Source organism: Lissotriton vulgaris, chromosome 4_1 (assembly GCF_964263255.1).
Source record: "Lissotriton vulgaris chromosome 4_1, aLisVul1.2, whole genome shotgun sequence".
Lineage (NCBI taxonomy): Eukaryota > Metazoa > Chordata > Amphibia > Caudata > Salamandridae > Lissotriton > Lissotriton vulgaris.
This window is the reverse complement of record NC_141691.1, coordinates 1,174,849,564-1,174,869,174: the sequence shown is the minus strand read 5'-3', so window position 1 is coordinate 1,174,869,174 and position 19,611 is coordinate 1,174,849,564.

Genomic DNA, 19,611 nt, shown 5'->3' with positions numbered 1-19,611 from the left:
GAATAATATGTCCGTAGAAAACAGTTTACACTTTCTCTGGCATATGCAGTGACTATTCATAAATCCCAAGGTTTAAGTGTAGACAGTGCTTTGGTGAACATTGGAAGTACTGTTCACTGTATAGTGTTTTAAGAGGGTATGGCATATGTTGCTTTGTCCTGAGTCATAACTTTATCTGGTTTGTTTTTGATTGATTTTGATGACACAAATGTTACTGGAGATGCAACAGAGTATACTAGGTTAAGAAGAGCATATGCTCCCAATTTAGGTCAATATCGTGTATTTGAAAAGCATGTGATAGGTCGAAAACGAAGGTATGGAAAAAAACAAGATAATGTTGTGATTGCAAGCAAAAAGAAAAAAGACACTGTTGAAGAGATTGTTGGTTATCAGTTTGAAAATAGTTCAGGTGTCAACTGCTATGCTAATGTAGTGGTCAATGTTGTTTTTTTCTTGAAAGTTTGCAACAGCAAATTATGGAGAATCGGGAAAAAAGATTTAGTTCCTTGTTGCATTTTATTTATGAACAATTGAGAACTGATAAAAGTAAAATACAAAGCGTTTGTGATATTCGTAATCTTTTGGATGTATGTTCTGGTTCTACACAATTTACACATAATATCTAACAAGATGCCAAGTAATTTCTAATGTATATGCTTACCGTTTTCGAAAATGAAGGCATAGAAATTGAAAATCTTTTTGGCCTTTGTCATAAATGGGAACATCATTGTGAAAATTGTATGTTTACATGTAACACTAACATAGACACTGAAATATTTATATATTTGACATTACCAAACTGTAAATCAGTGTCTTTCAATAAACTAGTTAAAGCAGCAAATCAAAACATGGAGTGTAACCAATGCTATAGATATGGACTACAAATAATTTTAAGGATGCAACGTTGTAGAGCTGATGGAAGAAAATTGGACACTTTACAACATTTTGTAGCAAATCAACTATCAATATCAGGAAGGACTTTTGTAGCAGTAGCAATAATTTTTCATGATGGTCCTTCTACAACATCAGGACATTACACTGCCTATTTAATTAGTGATAAGGGATGGACATATTGTAATGATGCTCAATTGTTTTTCAAACAACGTTTGCCTAGCAAATTACTAAATTCCTACCTAATATTTTAAAAGCCAAAGTTTTAGGAACATAATTCGGCCTCCGAGGAATTTAATAATATGTATTAATATGATTACTATTGGCCAATTTCAATATAAAGGATTTCACTAATACCATTTCGCTAGAGGAAAGGTGTATCTTTGAATTACGGACTTTTTCTTGCACATTCCCTCAGCGTATATTTTTAAACAACACTTACAGTGTGTATAAATTCAAGTAAGAACATTTTCTTAGGAGAAAGCATTTTATGTATGTGTGATTTGTATTATATGGTATGTTATTGAGGATGTAGTTTTTTATTTTTTTTAAACAATCTTATTGATTGTTTTTTTTTTTGCCCACTGTTATGTGATTGGTACGATTAAAATCACTGTTTCTAGTGAAATTAAATAAATTCTTAGAACAGCAAAAAAGTCAAAGAAAAGAATTTATAAAATGTTAAAATTATGGTGTGTTGTAAAAAATATAATATTATATATTATAACTGTATTTTTTCTGCTCTTTTACAGATGCTAATTCTAAAATATGAAATTTTCCGAAATGTAGATTATAAAAAACAACTGAAAAAAATGTGTAGCGTTTTATATTTCTATTACTGTGAAGGTAAGTTTAACTAAGTATTGAAATGCACCATGGCCGGTGTTTGCACACAAGTGAAGAAAGGGGAGATGGATGGAGTAGATATGTGTGGAAAGATGCTCTGTGGGTGATTTAAGTTACAGGATAAGGTAAACATCAATAGTGAGTGTCCCTGGTACCAACTAACCCACCAGATATGTTCAGAAAGTGCCAGACAGTTGAGTTGCAAATAGGTATAAAATGGGGCATGGCTTTAGAGCACCTCTCTGCAGCACAGCTGTATGGTGTTCAATAGAGAGACATGGTGGGCTACTAGGGTCCAGGGAGTTTCAGGATTAAAAGAGACTACATTCTTTAACTTAAAACATGTCACAGACAGTGTTTGCAGATATCACATCAGGCCCCATCCCTTCCCTTCACAACTCTATAAACATGTCCTATCACTTTGCCAAAGCCTACGCACCTATAAATGTATCTTGTTCTCTCTTTGCAGTACTGAAATCACTCTACTTATTACTCATATAGTTAAGGATTGGCCTAGCCATTAACCCTAGTACAAATTAATTTCTTTATATCCTATGCAAGCAGATCTGCAAGAAGCTACAAAGTATTAATACAGTCTTCAAAACACCCATTTTATACATATGTAGTTTAGGAATCTCCCTGTGATAGGATACTGTGTAACCTGAAAAAGAAAAGATTTGATTGGTTCATAATATTTTTTATCGTACCTATTAAAGGACCGCAACCATTTCAATCATTCTTCTTTGAGCATCTTTGGAGACATAACCCTGTGCTTACCTCCTGTCACTCTCATGCACTTTTTCAAACAATTAATTAATAATATGTTCTTATTGTAACAGTCTGCCAATACCTTAGCACTTATGGGGCAAATTTAGAAGCCTCTTGTGCCAACAATATGTCAATTTTTAGGGCGAGGCCTGCGCCACTTCGTCAGAAGTGGGCGGAGTTTCGAGCCGTATTGTTAAAGAAAAAAAAAAAGTATCTCCTAGGGCTTTGGTGAGACACATTCCACACATTCCTTAGTGTGTTATGTCATGTGGCCTGTAATTCGTCTTCGCTGTGGTGTCTTTTTAATAGGCTTGAAGTGATAGGCTAAATGCGTTTTGGTCGGCCATGTTTGGCATTTTTCGTTCGTGTGCGCGCAAAGAAGTACATTAATTATAATTAGGAGCTGTCAGGGTGCCTCCGTAAGTGAATCCAGATGGCCGGGCGCGTTCACCATTCAGCAGCGCCCAGCTGCTTGTCATGCAATTGCTGCAATATCGGCATTTAAATTGCCTGTCTCCTGGTAAGTCTCGCGCCGTAAACTCCTCACGTCCTGCTCTGCTTTTAGGTGTGGAACCCGTCCACTCCAGTGCACAGCTGAGCGTCCCCCTCCCTCCACCCGCGCCTTCTGTACCGCTCCGTGCGCCATTTATTGGGTATCGCCTCCTCCCCTATATACATTTCTGTAATCCGTACAATGGGATATAGTGCATGTTTACTGTATGCCCTTGTTCCATTCCTTCTATTCTCGCTTGTCGGGTTGTGTGTGTACAATTCGTCATCCCCCTCTCCCATCCTCTCGAAGGTGTGCGGGCCATTGCCCGAGCGCCCATCTATGTCGCTTTGCTCCCGCCTACGTTTACCGCCGTGTGCGCATCCTTGCTAAAGGCCCCGTCGCCCATATATGCTTTGTGCTTTCCATTGCTCCGGCAGCGATGCGGCGGGGGTGAACTGTGCGGGTCTCTCGTTATTTGATGTCGTGATCGAGCCCAGTAAAGAAGCCTTACTCCCTGTCATTACGCCTTGCACGAGGAGATGGCAATGTTCAGTCGCCAAGTCCATCAGCCCATGATGAAGATTCGCCTGTCCGTCATTGGAGGTAACCGGGTGCAGTCACAGGGCACTTGAACAAGTCCCTCTGTTATCAGCCGTGGTCCTGTGGGCCGGGAGGTTGCGGTTGCGCATACATCTCTACTCTGCCCTTCACAAATCACGGCAGGCTGATGTGTTTGGCTGTGTTCTGGGGCGACATTTACCCCCACCCCCTCCAATTAGCATCCATAATAGAGAGATTTATGTTTGCGGCTGCACCCCGATCGTGTAGCGCCAGGAGCGCAGAAACAGACAGTCTGTGAACAATACAGACACACAGAACCATCCCTGAGCAGGGGACACTTCCCCAACATACAGGGTGTTGCACATTTACAGAAATAAATCACAGAAATAAATCCTGCCATCCTGTTGGTGCCATTTTTCCAGTGGACAGACCATTCCAGTGTATGTAGCGCTTCGAAGCCAAACCTCAGATGGCTCAGTGGGCCCGGAGGAGCGAGGACATAGGACGGTTGAACGAGGTAGTAACACAGCCGATCATGTCTTTGTATAGATTGGGATTGACTCCCTGGCCTCAAGCGAGTGGCCCTGATTATTGGCAGGCCCTTGAGTCGGTAATTTAAAAAAAAAATCAGATACGAGTTCATAAACAAAAAGTCTCTTTAAACACCACCAATGGCCTGACATCTCCCTCAATGGATTGACTGTACCCCGGTCTCGCTGACACTTATTAAATAAAAAAAAATGGCATGCAGCCAGTTTCTGGATGGTAAAAACAGTAAGTAATGCCTAAGTATGCCTTCCTGAACAAACTCTGTGATATGTATAAAATATTTGGGAAGAATGTGAATTTGCTGCTGTTGAGTAGGCAGGCGTTGCAGTCGTTCCTCGAGCGGCTCCCTGGATGTTACTGTCCGAGCTTCACAAGATGAACACACCAGACATTTGGAAAGGGATGCTCCGGGAGGCACAGAGAACATTTCCTTCTTTACCTCTTAAATACAGACATACACATAAAATGAACTGCCTCTGGTTCCATATTCAGACCTGTTCCTCCAGAGTTGGGCGGTTTCATGGCGCTGTGGTCACTGTTTCAAATGCACAAGTTAGAGCTTGAAGCCTCGAGTCTGACGGTGGGGCAGGGAAGGGGGGGGGGTAGGAGGGATGGATGTTTCTTCTAAGACTAAGAAGCCTGTGTGTGTGTAAGCAGAGTGAGTGCAGAGTGAGTGCAGAGTGGCAGTGCGTGCAGAGTGGCAGTGCGTGCAGAGTGGCAGTGCGTGCAGTGGCAGTGCGTGCAGAGTGGCAGTGCGTGCAGAGTGGCAGTGCGTGCAGAGTGACTGCAGAGACAGTGTGTCAGGGTGCACATTGTGTGAGTGTGCAGAATGAGTGTGCAGGGTAAACAGTGTGTGACTATGCAGGGTGACATTGGGAGTGTGCGGGTGAGCAGTGTGTGAATGTGTAGGGGCAGTGCGTGAGTGTGCAGAAAACACCACACACACATACACCACACACACATAACGCACACACAAACCACACACCTCAGTCTCTCAACACCACACACTTGTCACCACTCAACACAACACACTCACCACCACACTCACTCCCCAGGCTCACCCCCACAGACTCACCACCACACACTCACCAGCACATAGAAAACAACACACACAACAACACACCCCCAGCCGTCAATGAATGCTTTCACCATGCACAAACACCAACAACCATCATCCATCTGTGCACGCTTTTACCAAGCACACACCCACCAGCCGTCAGTGCACCCTTCCACCAGGCACACACACCTCCAGCCGGCAGTGCACTTTTCCACCAAGCAATCGCAGTATGGTACACTTTACTTTTAAACATATTCATATAAAGCACAGCATGCCACCATTGGTAAAATTACAATTCAACCAACATACTTCCACTACACACCACATGCACACACTCCATAACACATGGCAAAAAGACATTGGCATTTACAATGCCATTAGCTCAAACTCAAATAAATCCGAGCCCGATTGCATTTCTAATGCTTGTTGTAACATAGTGATGGTGCAAGACACTCTTTCAAATTAACAAGAAGAGGAAAAGGCACTTTGGGGCCGATTCCGATTTGAGTCGGAAGGGCGACCGAATCTGTATGTGTCGGATGGATTCCTTTCCAACTTAGCCATTCCGATTGGCTTGATCAGAAAGGAATCTAATTCGGATTTCCGGATGGCATACAACGGGCTCGGAGAGCCCGTCTGCCATCCTGAAATCCTACAGAACTTCCCCGGTCGCCTCTTTACGACGGAGGGAGTACAACGGCAGTTTTAACTGTGCTTTCGTGCTGGTGTGTCCGGCACAAAAAGACAGTCGGAAACTGTCTCTGGGGGCCCCCATGGGTGTGAGGCCTCCGAATGGCAGCCTGGGGGCACCTATTGTGCCCCACCGTTGATCCGTGCACCCTGTGGCAGGCACCTTGGGGTGCCAGGACAGGGTACAGGGATGAACTGCACCCCTGCATTTCACATTGCAAGCATGCTTTCCGGTCAAACAGGGTTTGGTCGCATCGTACTAGCAGGGCTGTAACCGGCCACAGCAGGTTGGTCAGTTATGGCTCCTGACCGATGTCGGACGGACCTTTGCATATGTTTTCTTTTCCACGTAAATACGACCTCATCATACACACCACTTTGCATTGAAAGGGGGTTCTATAGGTGTTGCTGTGCATGTTTGCACAGAACACTCATAGAACAAGACATATCTCCAGATTTATCATAAATCATAAATCTGGACATGTGTGTAAATGCTGCACCATCCTCCAATTAGTGTAGCAACAAGGAGAAATGTTTTAATTTCTCCTAATTTTTCTCGTTCAATATATGCTACAATGCTCAGCATACATTGAAGGAGAAAAATGCCTTCACTGTTTTTGTGCAGGAAAGTGTGTCTTTCTGCACAAAAACAAACTCCAGACAACACAGATATCCTTGCATCATGGTGCAAGGGTGCCTGTGTCCCCACATAGCTGAAATTTAAGCAGCAGTGCAGAGGGAAGGATAGAGTTGCAACATATGTATGTACATATGTTGCATCCCTTTGCTTCGGAAGTACCACAGCACACTGCAGCTAAATAGCTTACAGTGTTATGCTGCAGCACTTCCTTATAGTTCTGCACTTATACATTCACCATACACCACTATCATACAAATATAGCTCTTTTTTTAACCAGAGTAGTTAGTTCTTAAAATAACTTTTTTTTTGCTTTATATTTTTTGTGTAATTTTCTGAACAATTTTTTGATTTTTTTGGTTTTTTTTAAAGGAAAAAAGACAACTGGAGAAACAAAACAATGAACTTCAGGGGGGAAAAAAAACTCTAGCACCGATGGTTGTCTATTGCTCTGCAAACCAAATCAACAGACTGCTCACTGTAGCAGAGCAATCGGTTACACTTAATGCAGTGTAGCTTTGTGTTTGCAAATTGGAGACGTATGTCCAGTGATGTCATTTGAGATGTCATCAGTAATGTCATCATTGATGTCACTTACCATTTCATGAATGATGTAATATGTGACATCATCAGCAGTGAATTGCGGGCGCGCAAGTTATAGTTAGTACTACTAACTATAACAAAGGAATGTCAATGGTTTTGTACGAGTGGAATGTTCAGATAACTATAACACCTTAAAACCTATGGTTTTTTCAGTGAATTTCTAAGGTTTTTTAAATGCTAATTCCTAACTATAACATATCTGAAACCTATGTTTATTTCAGTGAATATATGTATATATATATATATATATATATATATATATATATCAAAAAACAAGGTTTGCCCTCTTGAGATGTCGCACACAGCTCGGGGTAGAAGCACACCACAACACAGGCAGCAGTTAGGTTTGCAGGCTGTATGACATCCAATAGCCAAACGCGTTTCGAGCTTCTGCGAGCTCTTGATCACTGGCAGTAAAGAGAGTAGGAGCGGCATTGAGAACAACTTTTTTATTCAAATGAGGAGTCCCGCCCCAATGGGCGTTGTGGAAAATGGCATGCTGGTACTGATAGTCCTGTCGTGCAGCCACACAAGACTCTTGTAGTTCTTTAACCAAGTGGTTTGCCTTCCTACTTCTTAGTCAAATATGAAATCCGTGTAAGGTGAAAGGCATACATCCACTGCATACCGCTGCTGTGTGCGACATCTCAAGAGGGCAAACCTTGTTTTTTGATGTAAAGCGGCTAGTCCGGCCGCAAGATGTCCCGACACCTGCAAGCGGATCCAGCGCGATGGTAATCACCAACGCGAGTCATGGACAGCGGGGGGCCTCGCTAACAGTTACATTAGCAGCGGTATGCAGTGGATGTATGCCTTTCACCGTACACGGATTTCATATTTGACTAAGAAGTAGGAAGGCAAACCACTTGGTTAAAGAACTACAAGAGTCTTGTGTGGCTGCACGACAGGACTATCAGTACCAGCATGCCATTTTCCACAACGCCCATTGGGGCGGGACTCCTCATTTGAATAAAAAAGTTGTTCTCAATGCCGCTCCTACTCTCTTTACTGCCAGTGATCAAGAGCTCGCAGAAGCTCGAAACGCGTTTGGCTATTGGATGTCATACAGCCTGCAAACTTAACTGCTGCCTGTGTTGTGGTGTGCTTCTACCCCGAGGTGTGCGACATCTCAAGAGGGCAAACCTTGTTTTATGATATATATATATATATATATATATATATATATATATATATATATATATCTATATATATATATATATATATATATATATATATATATATATATATATATATATATATATATATATATATATATATATATATATATTCAATGAAAAAACCATTGGTTTTAGGCCATATATAGTTAGGGATTTGCATTTACAAAACCTTATTTTACTCGCATAAAACCATTGAAATTCCATATATAGTTATAAGCGCTAACTATATATTGCGCACCCGCAATCCACTGCTGATGATGTCACATATTACATCATTCATGACATGGTTAGTGACATCACTGATGACATCACTGATGACAACATCCAGTGACTGTATGTTTCTGTAAAGTTAAAATATGTCTTACATATTGAAGAATGAGTGGATATATAAGTGTCTGGATGAGGGATTTAGTAGGTGCATGACTGACTATATGAGTGAGTGATTAAATGTGTCTCACTGAGTGCATGGGTTAATGACTAAACTGTCTCAATTTGTGCATCATTATGTCTATTGTTCTGTAAACTGTTCCATGTGTTGATCAGTAGCTATATGAGTAACTATATGGATTATTGATTGGTTGCCCAAGTATATGTATGGGAGACTGAGTGTGTGTGTGGGTGGCTGGGAGGTGTGTGACTCTGTGCATAGATGTGTGAGCAGTTGATACACTAGATGTATGGGTTCAAAAGTGCATGTGGAAACAGCTGTATGGGCGGTTGACTGTGTGCATGAGTGTATTGGTGAGTGAATGGATATCTCAGTGCTACATGTCAAAGTAAGTACATATGTAAAACACAGTACATGTGAGAGTTGACATATATAAATAACTGTGCATAAGAGCCAGTGAATGTGTGAGTGGCTGTATGGATCATTGTGAACTTGTATCAGGGATTGTATAAGAGAGTAAATATGTGTTAGTATATGTTTGAATAAGTAAAGTTTGTATAACTGTATAGTTGAGGAAATGGAGGTGTGATTGATTCTTTGCATGACTGACTAGGTGTTTGAGTAACTCCATGGATGAGTGGCAGTCTCTGAGTGTCTGTTTACACTGATTGTATCTAAGGTTATATTAGAGTCTGAAGAGGTTCATCGTATTATCACATGAATGATATCATCAGTGATGTTATCAGTCATGTCAAATGAGATGTTTTCAGTGATGTCATCAGTGATGTCATTTGAGATGTCATCAGTGATGTCATCAGTGATGTCACTAACCATGTCATGAATGATGTAATATGTGACATCATCAGCAGTGGATTGCGGGTGCGCGATATATAGTTAGCGCTTATAACTATATATGGAATTTCAATGGTTTTATGCGAGTAAAATAAGGTTTTGTAAATGCAAATCCCTAACTATATATGGCCTAAAACCAATGGTTTTTTCATTGAATTTTCAAGGTTTTGTAAATGCAAATTCCTAACTATATATCCACTATAACCTATGGTTTTTTCTGTGAATTTCATTGGTTTTTTAATAGCAAATATGAAAAGCTTAAAAATGTCAAGTACGTGATAAATAAAAACATTTTCGTATTTATGCACGCTGATGTGCTTTGAACGCTGCACCCCCCCCCCTCCCCTCTTTTGTCTTAGTAGTACTCTCTCTTTGCAGATACTGAAGGGTAGTTAACGCAGGCCTTTACCCCCGTTGTAATCCGTCGTGGCTGCTTGTCTCTCCATTTGATTGATTGTTGTCCAAGCATTTACTGTTTTACAATTGGTTCCCTTTGGATCATTCTCTATTTACAAACAAGCACAAAGTCGCAATACTCTGTTTAGTCTTTGCAGATAGTGATAGTACCCGGTACGCGAACTGGAAGCTAACCGCCCAAAATTATTTTAAAAATGTTTTTTCTCCGCACATATGGTCCTCCTCAGCCACCCTCAGAAAACCTGGGGGGTCAAAATACTTGTACCGTGTCCCCTTCTACCCTTTCTGAACATTATTTAACCTCCATTTTATATGTTAATTCGACCGAAACACAAAATGGTGGACTCCCGTTACGCTTCTAGTTCGCGGACTAAACTGCTTCCTCGGGAAGCGGCCCAAAGAAAAGGTGGGAAAGTAATTCAAAGAAAAAGGACTGGAGACACTCTCACCAAATATAGATTAACTCATACTACATAACAATCCCTTTCATTTTCACAAATTTGATTGAAATTCCATTTAGCCATTAAGCCTGTAGACCTCTCTAAATACCTTGAGGTAAATTACTTCACAAAACACATCTGAAGTGTTGGAATTGACAACCAATAAAAATCTTACTTTCATTTTCTACTTTTATTACCTGATATTTGATTGGTTATATACCTGAATATATATAAAGGAAGAGAAGAAAACACAGCCATTTTGACTGCTACTTCTTGTTGTACATCACATTTCAATACTTACCTAAGACTTCAACTTGTTTCTGAAGGTAAGTTGTTATTTTTAAAAATGAAGTATATTGAACACTATAACTTGATATGGTAGACTTTTTCTGATACATATACACTATCCCTCTGTAGTAGTTATGGATTTAGATAGACTTCTCTGTTATAGTTAGGAATGGAGTTAGGCTTCTCTTCGTTAAATTACATACACTTTTTTATAGTCCTATTTCCACTCTGATACTATACACTGCCAAAAGAAAAATTCACTGATAAAAACTACCTATCTAAAATTAATCCCAACAGTGCCCAATCTCTACTAATATATATTTTTTTATTCAAAATTTCAGGCAAAATGGAAGGCGAACAACAAGTTTCATTTTCAATTGAACTGAAGGAGAGCAGCCAAGACAAACTTGATGACTTTATGGATGACAGTAGAGACCACGAACTTCTACAATGTGTTGAAGCAGTAGACAACCTGCTTCAAAATGAAAAACAATTACACCCTATAATAAATTATGACATTTCTGACAATGAAATGTTAGAAAATTTAATAAAGTATGAAACACAATCATAATAAAAAAAAAAAAAAATAAAGAAAACAAAAAAAAACCAACAAAAACAACAAATATTTAACATACAGTATTAAAAAAATCTATCATTCTTTTATCCTTATAGTACGCTGCCCAGAGCGCTACCCGGTTCGCGTACTAGGAGCTCACCACGCATAAATAATTTTTTTTTTTTTTTTTTTTTCCCCTGCAAAAACCTTTTACAACCTCCACATAAAACCTAGGGGGTCAGGGAGGATCTACTAGGCCCCCTTATCGAAATTTCCCCCTTTGTTTTGGCCTCCTCTTATCTCTCGATCCTACCGAGAGACAAGATGGCGGCCGCACCGGACTGTTTAGAATGTTGACAGACACCGGAGAGCCAATCAGCTTCGCATCGCAAAGTTCCGATAAGCGAAAAGTACGCGAACCGGATCGCTGCCCGGAGCGCTGTTACAGATATATATCTTGATTTAAACGTTAATTTCTCAAAATCCACTGAAGCACATATATTGAGACCTAGCAAAGGCACATCGGGCTAACAGTCCCTACAATTTTGCCAAGTTTCGTGCAAATCCATTCAGCCGTTCGAGCTAAAAGTGAGGCCAACCGCCCTATGGAAATTAACATGGGAAAAACGCGTTTTGGGACCCCCCTTTTTTCTCAGCCCCCCCTTGACGAAACCCCCCCAAATTTCTAGGAGCTGCTCAGAAACAAAATGTGCCATTTTCCTGAAAATTTCAGCCGATTCCGTCCACAAACGCCTAATCCCCTATGTTTCATGAGGGTGGCTGAGGAGGCTCATATATGTTGATACATCTCTTCCAGCGGCTGTGCGTGAGCTTTTTATTTTTTTTGCTGCGTGACGTCTGTTAACGTTCGATTCGATGGAAATCAGGAAGTGTTGACCGCCAATTTGTCACTGCGATAAAATATTTTGTTATAAATGAATCCTTATTGATAAACATTGTCTGCGCCATCTTGCCTTTTTTCCAATGCCACAATTTTGTCGTGCACGGCAGCCATTTTAGATGCCAGGCTGGTCCCAGGCTATCACCTACCCCTGCGGATGTAGTTTATGGCCCCAGCTGTAGAGAATCCAGACATGCCAACCCTCCCGATTCAGGCGTGAGACTACTGATTTCAGTGCTAGTCTCCCGCCTCCCGATTTCTGCAAGCAAAAACCCGGGGGCATATTACCAACAACTAGCGATAATTTTTGTCTCTAACTTGTTTAGAGACAAAAATTATCGCCGCACATCGGTGATTTTTATCGCAGATAAACCTTGCTATTAGCAAGGTTTATCACAAATGCGATAAAAAACGGCCGCAATGCATGAATATCGCAGCAAATGCTCTTAGCCATGTTATCCACCTCCCATTGGATAACATGGCTAAGAACTGCTCAGGGCACTATCACTGACATGCAAAGCGGGGCCCACGATGGTCGCTATCTCCTTTTAGCTGTCACTAACTGGTGTTAGCGACAGCTTGGTAATAGGGAGATAATTTTATCTCCGCTTTCTTGGCTTTTAAAGCCAAAAAAGCGGAGATAAACCCCCTTGATAATATGCCCCATGATTCCTCGGGGGTTTCAGCTGACAGGGCTTGGTATTGTGTTACGTGGTAATTCTTCCAGGAAACGTCAGAGGGTCGATGCAGGGGTTCTAGAAGGGGTGATAAACCATTTAAGCCTCATAAACAAGCGCATGGTCTTTTAAAGTTCTGTGAAGTACTCTGGGCAGCGGTGTGTGTGTGTCCTCTTTCAGGAGCGGGCGGGGGGGGGGGCACTGCCAGCAACTTCCAGGCTAGGCAGTGTTCAACACTTGCATCACCCTTTCTCTGCCTGCTATTGCGCTCCATGCTTCGGAAAGGTAAGAAAAAGAACGTGCATTTGAGTTTGAAATGTCCGATCCTGTAGCAGTACACTTGCAAAGCCCACACATGACAATAACCTGATTCAAGGCCCCATTCACCCGTTTTTAAAAAAATTTATAACACTCCAACAAAGTAAGATTATAAAACTTTATTAACTTTTAAATATAATGAACGGAACAAAAACTGTAAAAACATTTAAACATTTTTTACCAAAAAAAGCAACAATTGTCAGAAGCTGTCTTTTGTGCGAATAGTCCCAAGGCAGCACAACGTGCTGAGTTCTGGACGGCACCCAGGTGATGTCGCCTGGGTGCCGCACTGGTTTTGGTATCCTACAATGCTGCTCCGAAAATTGGCGTGGGGCGTCCCGGGTGGTGCGGGGGGAGGCCTCGTCAGTAGCGGTCTGTTGTGCGAATAGTCCCAAGGCAGCAGAACGCGCTGAGATGTTGATGGCACCCAGGTGATGTCCAGTAAACTGCCGCACTGGTTTTGGTATCCTACAATGCTGCTCCGAAAATTGGCGTGGGGCGGCCCGGGGGGGGGGCGTGGGGGAGGCGGCGTGAACGGGCCTCCCCAGGTGGCGGCCATCCAGCTGAGTTGCGCCCGCTCTTGCGGCTACAGCGTCTCGCTCACCATGTTGTTGAGTTGCTCCCACTCTTGCAGTGCAGCGATAGGCGGCTGCCACATGACTCTCAAAATGGCGGACGGCTCTTCGGTTTTGGGCCTTGTCCACTGAAATGGCCCTGGGACACCTTGGAACTCGGACGCTTGCCTGCTAGGGCTTGGGCTCCATTCTCGAAAAGCGTCCCCTCAGCCGTGAAGATTCTACAAAAGTCTTGGGGGCCCCCGACTCCCGCAGGCTTCCGGTGGGGAGCAGCTGCCATGATTGCTCGCGGAATGACCACGACGGAGCTACGAGATGGTGGTGCTCTCATGCTGACGCCAGCTTTAGTCTGAAACATCCAGAAACAAGGTGGGGCTTTCATCGTTTGGGAAAAAAAAATGTTCTAAACCAATGTAAAGTGTTATTTTTAGGTCATATGACCAAGCCTACCATCTTTAGGAAACCAAAAGTAAAATGAACCAATGAAAAGTTTTATAAACAAGTCACATGACCTGTTATGCGGCATAGGGCTACAAAAAGCGTAGAAAATCCGTTGGCACGTGAGGCGGCGTCAGTAGCGGACCGATGTGCGAATAGGCCGAAGGCAGCACAACGCGCTGAGATCCGGATGGCACCGAGGTGGTGTCCAGCAAATTGCCGCACTGGTGTGGCCATCCTACAATGCTGCGCCGAAAGACGGCGTGTCCAGCTGAGTTCCGGTCACTCTTGCGGTACAGTGAGTCGAACGCGCCGAGATCCGGATGGCACCGAGGTTGTGTCCAGCAAGTTGCCGCACTGGTGTGGCCATCCTACAATGCTGTGCCGAAAGTCGGCGTGGGGTGCCCCGTTGGCTTATGAGGTGATGTCAGTAGTGGACCGATGTGTGAATAGGTCGGAACCAGCACAAGGCGCCCTGCACTGTTGAGCTTTTTTCAATGCCTGTTTTTTGTTGTTTCCCCTCCATCAAAAACAAAACAAAAATATAAAACTGTGCAAAAATACAAAAAAATGTTTAGAAAAGCAGTGCTTGTAAGACTGTCTGAAGCTCTTTTGCACCTGCTGCAGCTTCACTATTGCCCTGGTGTGGACAAAGATCGCCCATGACTTAGGCTGATTGAGAGTTTGTAGAAAAATGGCTTCAGATTTTCCACATATTACTCTTTAACATTCTTCCTAAATGTAACAATGTGAGACACACTAGGAGAACGGCTGTTTATCTTTCCTTTCAAAATGCTGCCAACAATATTTTCTGAATGGAAGACACCATCTTGTAGCATAGAGGGCCGAAAGGGGTTCTGGTCTGGCCGATTGTTGGTGGAGACATTTTGACTATATCTTGGACCTGCCCGGCCTCGCCCAAAATGGCGCCGGTATAAATGGGACTCGTAACTCCTTGCCCGCAAATGTATATCTAGAAAATTTTATTGTAAGTGGCCCTGTCTTATTTTAATTACAAAATGTACGTCGACCGATTCCGCAACTGTTAGACACCTTAGTTCTTGCAACCTAATGGCCCGCTCGTTACGTTCCTCTACAGTGTAAATGTCTCCTCATCATATACGATTTCAGTTTGCTCCGTGGCCGGCCCACGTGGTTATAGGCCCGTATTTGTATACTGACATTTTCACAATAAAGGTTTTTAAAACAAAACACGGTAGTAGTATTTACATTGGTAAAGTTTTTACTTTTAGTCACTGTTTTCGAATCAGTAAAAGGCAAGTGAAATAAAGCAGTCCAATTACATGACGGATAAAAGGTATAATATGTAGGAACGTAGTAAAGATAAATGGTCAAGGGCAGTTGTGTTTTCCACTCCTGCAACATAAAGTGATCGATAAGAATCTGATAATCAGGCGTATCGGCGACTAAGACAGCAGGCCGAGTCTCTTTTATCAACGGCTCCGTCATGGAACGAAGAAACGCCCTTTTTCTCGAAAAAGGAATATATTTTACTTGCAGGACAGTTGTAAATTTTCCGGGAAAGTACATTAGCCTGGAATATTATAACATATATGTTTTAAAAAAAATAATGTTCGAAAACAATAAAAAGCGTAATTTTTAGGTCATATGACCAAGCTTTTCATCATTAAAATAACAAAAGTAAAATGAACCAATGAAAAGTTTTATTAACAAGTCACATGACCTGTTATGCTTACGTTACGCGCTGCGCGCCGCGCCCCGGATCACTTCCGGGTGCGCTAACGTGGCGTGTCATATAACGCATTACGCGACAACGTAGGTCAAGAATATAGTCAAAATGTCTCCACCAACCAGCGTTCGGAACACAACCCCTTTCAGCAGTCCAAAAAGTTCTGTTAAATGACAACAGAGGGGACAGGCAACAAGAACCATCAGTCAAAGAGGGGAGGGCAAGTTCTTCTCTTCCGGGTCATGTTGGGGCGCTACCGGAACTGATCGAATTGGTAGTCTACAGTGTTTCTGGATGTTTCAGACTAAAGCTGGCGTCAGCATGAGAGCACTACCATCTCGTAGCTCCGTCGTGGCCATTCCACGAGCAGACATGGCAGCCGCTCCCCACCAGAAGCCTGCGGGAGTCGGGGGCCCCCAAGACTTTTGTAGAATCTTCACGGCTGAGGGGACGCTTTCGAGAATGGGACCGAAGCCCTATCAGGGAAGCGTCCGAGTTCCAAGGTGTCCCAGGGCCATTTTAGTGGACCAGGCCCAAAACCGAAGAGCCGGCCGCCATTTTGAGAGTCCTGTGGCAGCCGCCTATCGCTGCACCGCAAGAGCGGGAGCAACTTAACTACATGGTGAGCGAGACGCTGTAGTCGCAAGAGCGGGCGGTAAACAGCTAAATGGCGGAAGAGGCACAGTGTAGCAAAAGCGGGCGGAATGGCAACTAAAACGGTAAAGGGGCGCCCCACTACAGCGTGTCTTCAGGTCAAACGGATTGTGGGACAAAGTCCAGAATAGAAGAGTCATCAAAAGGCAAAAAGTTCCGCCGGACCCCGGGAGCCGGCCGCCTATGTCGGGGGCGATCTCAGGCTACACCAGTGCTATAAGACTTGGGGAGGGGGTCGGAGCCAAGCGTCTTCTCCGAGTCCGTGCCATCACACCGCCCCTCGGGGGCCTCCGTCAAGCGGTTTAGGGAGGTACCATATAACATTGTTTTCAAATGCAGTCAGGTCCACAAACGACCCTCACTTACTTTGAGAATAGTGAAGCTGCAGTAGGTGGAAATAAGCTTCAGACAGTCTTACAAGCACTGCTTTTGTAAACATTTTTTGATTTTTTTGTATTTTTGCACAGTTTTATATTTTTTTTTTGTTTTTGATGGAGGGGAAACAACAAAGCACAGGCATTGAAAAAGGCTCAAACTCAGAACTCTGAACTATGGCACCCAACATCCAGGACTTTCCATCCGGATCTTGGCGCCTTGTGCTGCTTCCGACCTATTCACACATCGGTCCACTACTGACATCATCTTATAAACCAACGTTATGTAAATAGTTATTTAATAAAATGTTTTACCCTGTTTCTTTGCTGGTGTGTTGTCTATATTTTTAATATTTGCATAGGGTTTGTCGTTATTTTGGGCGGGATGGGTGACGGAGCCGAGCTGTCTTGCAGCCCTCATGGTGTGGAGCTCAGTTCATCTCACTATTTTCGTATTTCTCATGAAGGGTTGTTTATAATATTTCTATTTTAGCGAGGTCAAAAAGAGATCCAATCAGTGGCCTACTGATTTTGCTCGATTACTTTTATTTTTTTACACGATTTTTCACGATCTGCAAAGACTAAACAGAGTATTGCGACTTTGTGCTTGTTTGTAAATAGAGAATGAACCAAAGAGAATCAATTGTAAAACAGTAAATGCTTGGATAATAATCAATCAAATGGAGAGACAAGCAGGCAGGACGGATTACAACGGGGGTAAAGGCCTGCGTTAACTACTCTTCACTATCTGCAAAGAGAGAGTACTACTAAGAGAAAAGAGGGGAGGGGGGCAGCGTTCAAAGCACATCAGCGTGCATAAATACGAAAATGTTTTTATCTATCACGTACTTGACATTTTAAAGCTTTTCATATTTGCTATTAAAAAACCATTGAAATTCACTGAAAAAACCATAGGTTATAGTCGATATATAGTTAGGAATTTGCATTTACAAAACCTTGAAAATTCAATGAAAAAAACATAGGTTTTAGGCCATATATAGTTAGGGATTTGCATTTACAAAACCTTATTTTACTCGCATAAAACCATTGAAATTCCATATATAGTTAGATGCGCTAACTATATATCGTGCACCCGCAATCCACTGCTGATGATGTCACATATTACATCATTCATGACATGGTCAGTGACATCACTGATGACATCACTGATGACAACTCAAATGACATCACTGATGACATCTCAAATGACATCACTGATGACATCACTGATGACAACTCAAATGACATCACTGACAACATCACAGATGACATCATTCATGTGTTAATACGATGAACCTCTACAGACTCTGATATATCCTTAGATACACTCAGTGAAAACAGACACTCACAGACTGTCACTCATCCATGGAGTTACTCATACACCTAGACAGTCATGCAAAGAATCAAACACACCTCCAATTCCTCTACTATACAGTTATACACACCTTACTTATTGAAACATATTCTAACACATATTTACTCTCTTATACAATCCTTGATACATGTTCACAATGATCCATACAGCCACTCACACATTCACTGGCTCTTATGCACAGTTATTTATATATGTTAACTCTCACATGTACTGTGTTTTACATATGTACTTACTTTGACATGTAGCACTGAGATATCCATTCACTCACCAATACACTCATGCACACAGTCAACCGCCCATATAGCTGTTTCCACATGCACTCTTGAACTCATACACCTAGTGAATCAACTGCTTACACATCTATGCACAGAGTCACACACCTCCCAGCCACCCATACACACACACTCAGTTTCCCATACAAATACTTGGGCAACCAATCAATAACCCATATAGTTATTCATATAGCTACTGATCAACACATGCAGCAGTTTACAGAACAACAGATATAATGATGCACAAATTAATACAGTTTAATCACTAATCCATGCACTCAGTGAGACACATTTAATCACTCCCTCATACAATCAGTCATGCACCTACTAAATCCTTCATCCAGACACTTATACATCCACTCATTCTTCAATATGTAAGACATATTTTAACTTTACAGAAACATACAGTCACTGGATGTTGTCATCAGTGATGTCATTTGAGTTGTCATCAGTGATGTCATCAGTGATGTCACTGACCATGTCATGAATGATGTAATATGTGACATCATCAGCAGTGGATTGCGGGTGCGCGATATATAGTTAGCGCATCTAACTATATATGGAATTTCAATGGTTTTATGCGAGTAAAATAAGGTTTTGTAAATGCAAATCCCTAACTATATATGGCCTAAAACCTATGGTTTTTTCATTGAATTTTCAAGGTTTTGTAAATGCAAATTCCTAACTATATATTGACTATAACCTATGGTTTTTTCAGTGAATATATATATATATATATGTGTGTGTGTGTACCAATATTATAAGATCCAATATAATATAATGCTATTATAAATTAAAACATTCAAATATTTAAAAATCTTCAAACTTAAATTTCCTACTCCAGTGAGTACAACAGTAGGGAAAGTGTTGGATAGCGAAGGGGTAAAAATTGCTATTCCCATTCCAGTGAGTGTAACAGTAGGGAAAGTCTTGATTAGCGGAGGGGTAGAAATTTCTATTCCCACTCCAGTGAGTGCAACAGTATGGAAAGTGTTGGACAGCGGAGGGGTAAAAATGACTATTCCCATTCCTGTGAGTGTAACAGTAGGGAAAGTTCTGGATAGCGGAGGGGTAAAAATTACTATTCCCACTCCAGTGAGTG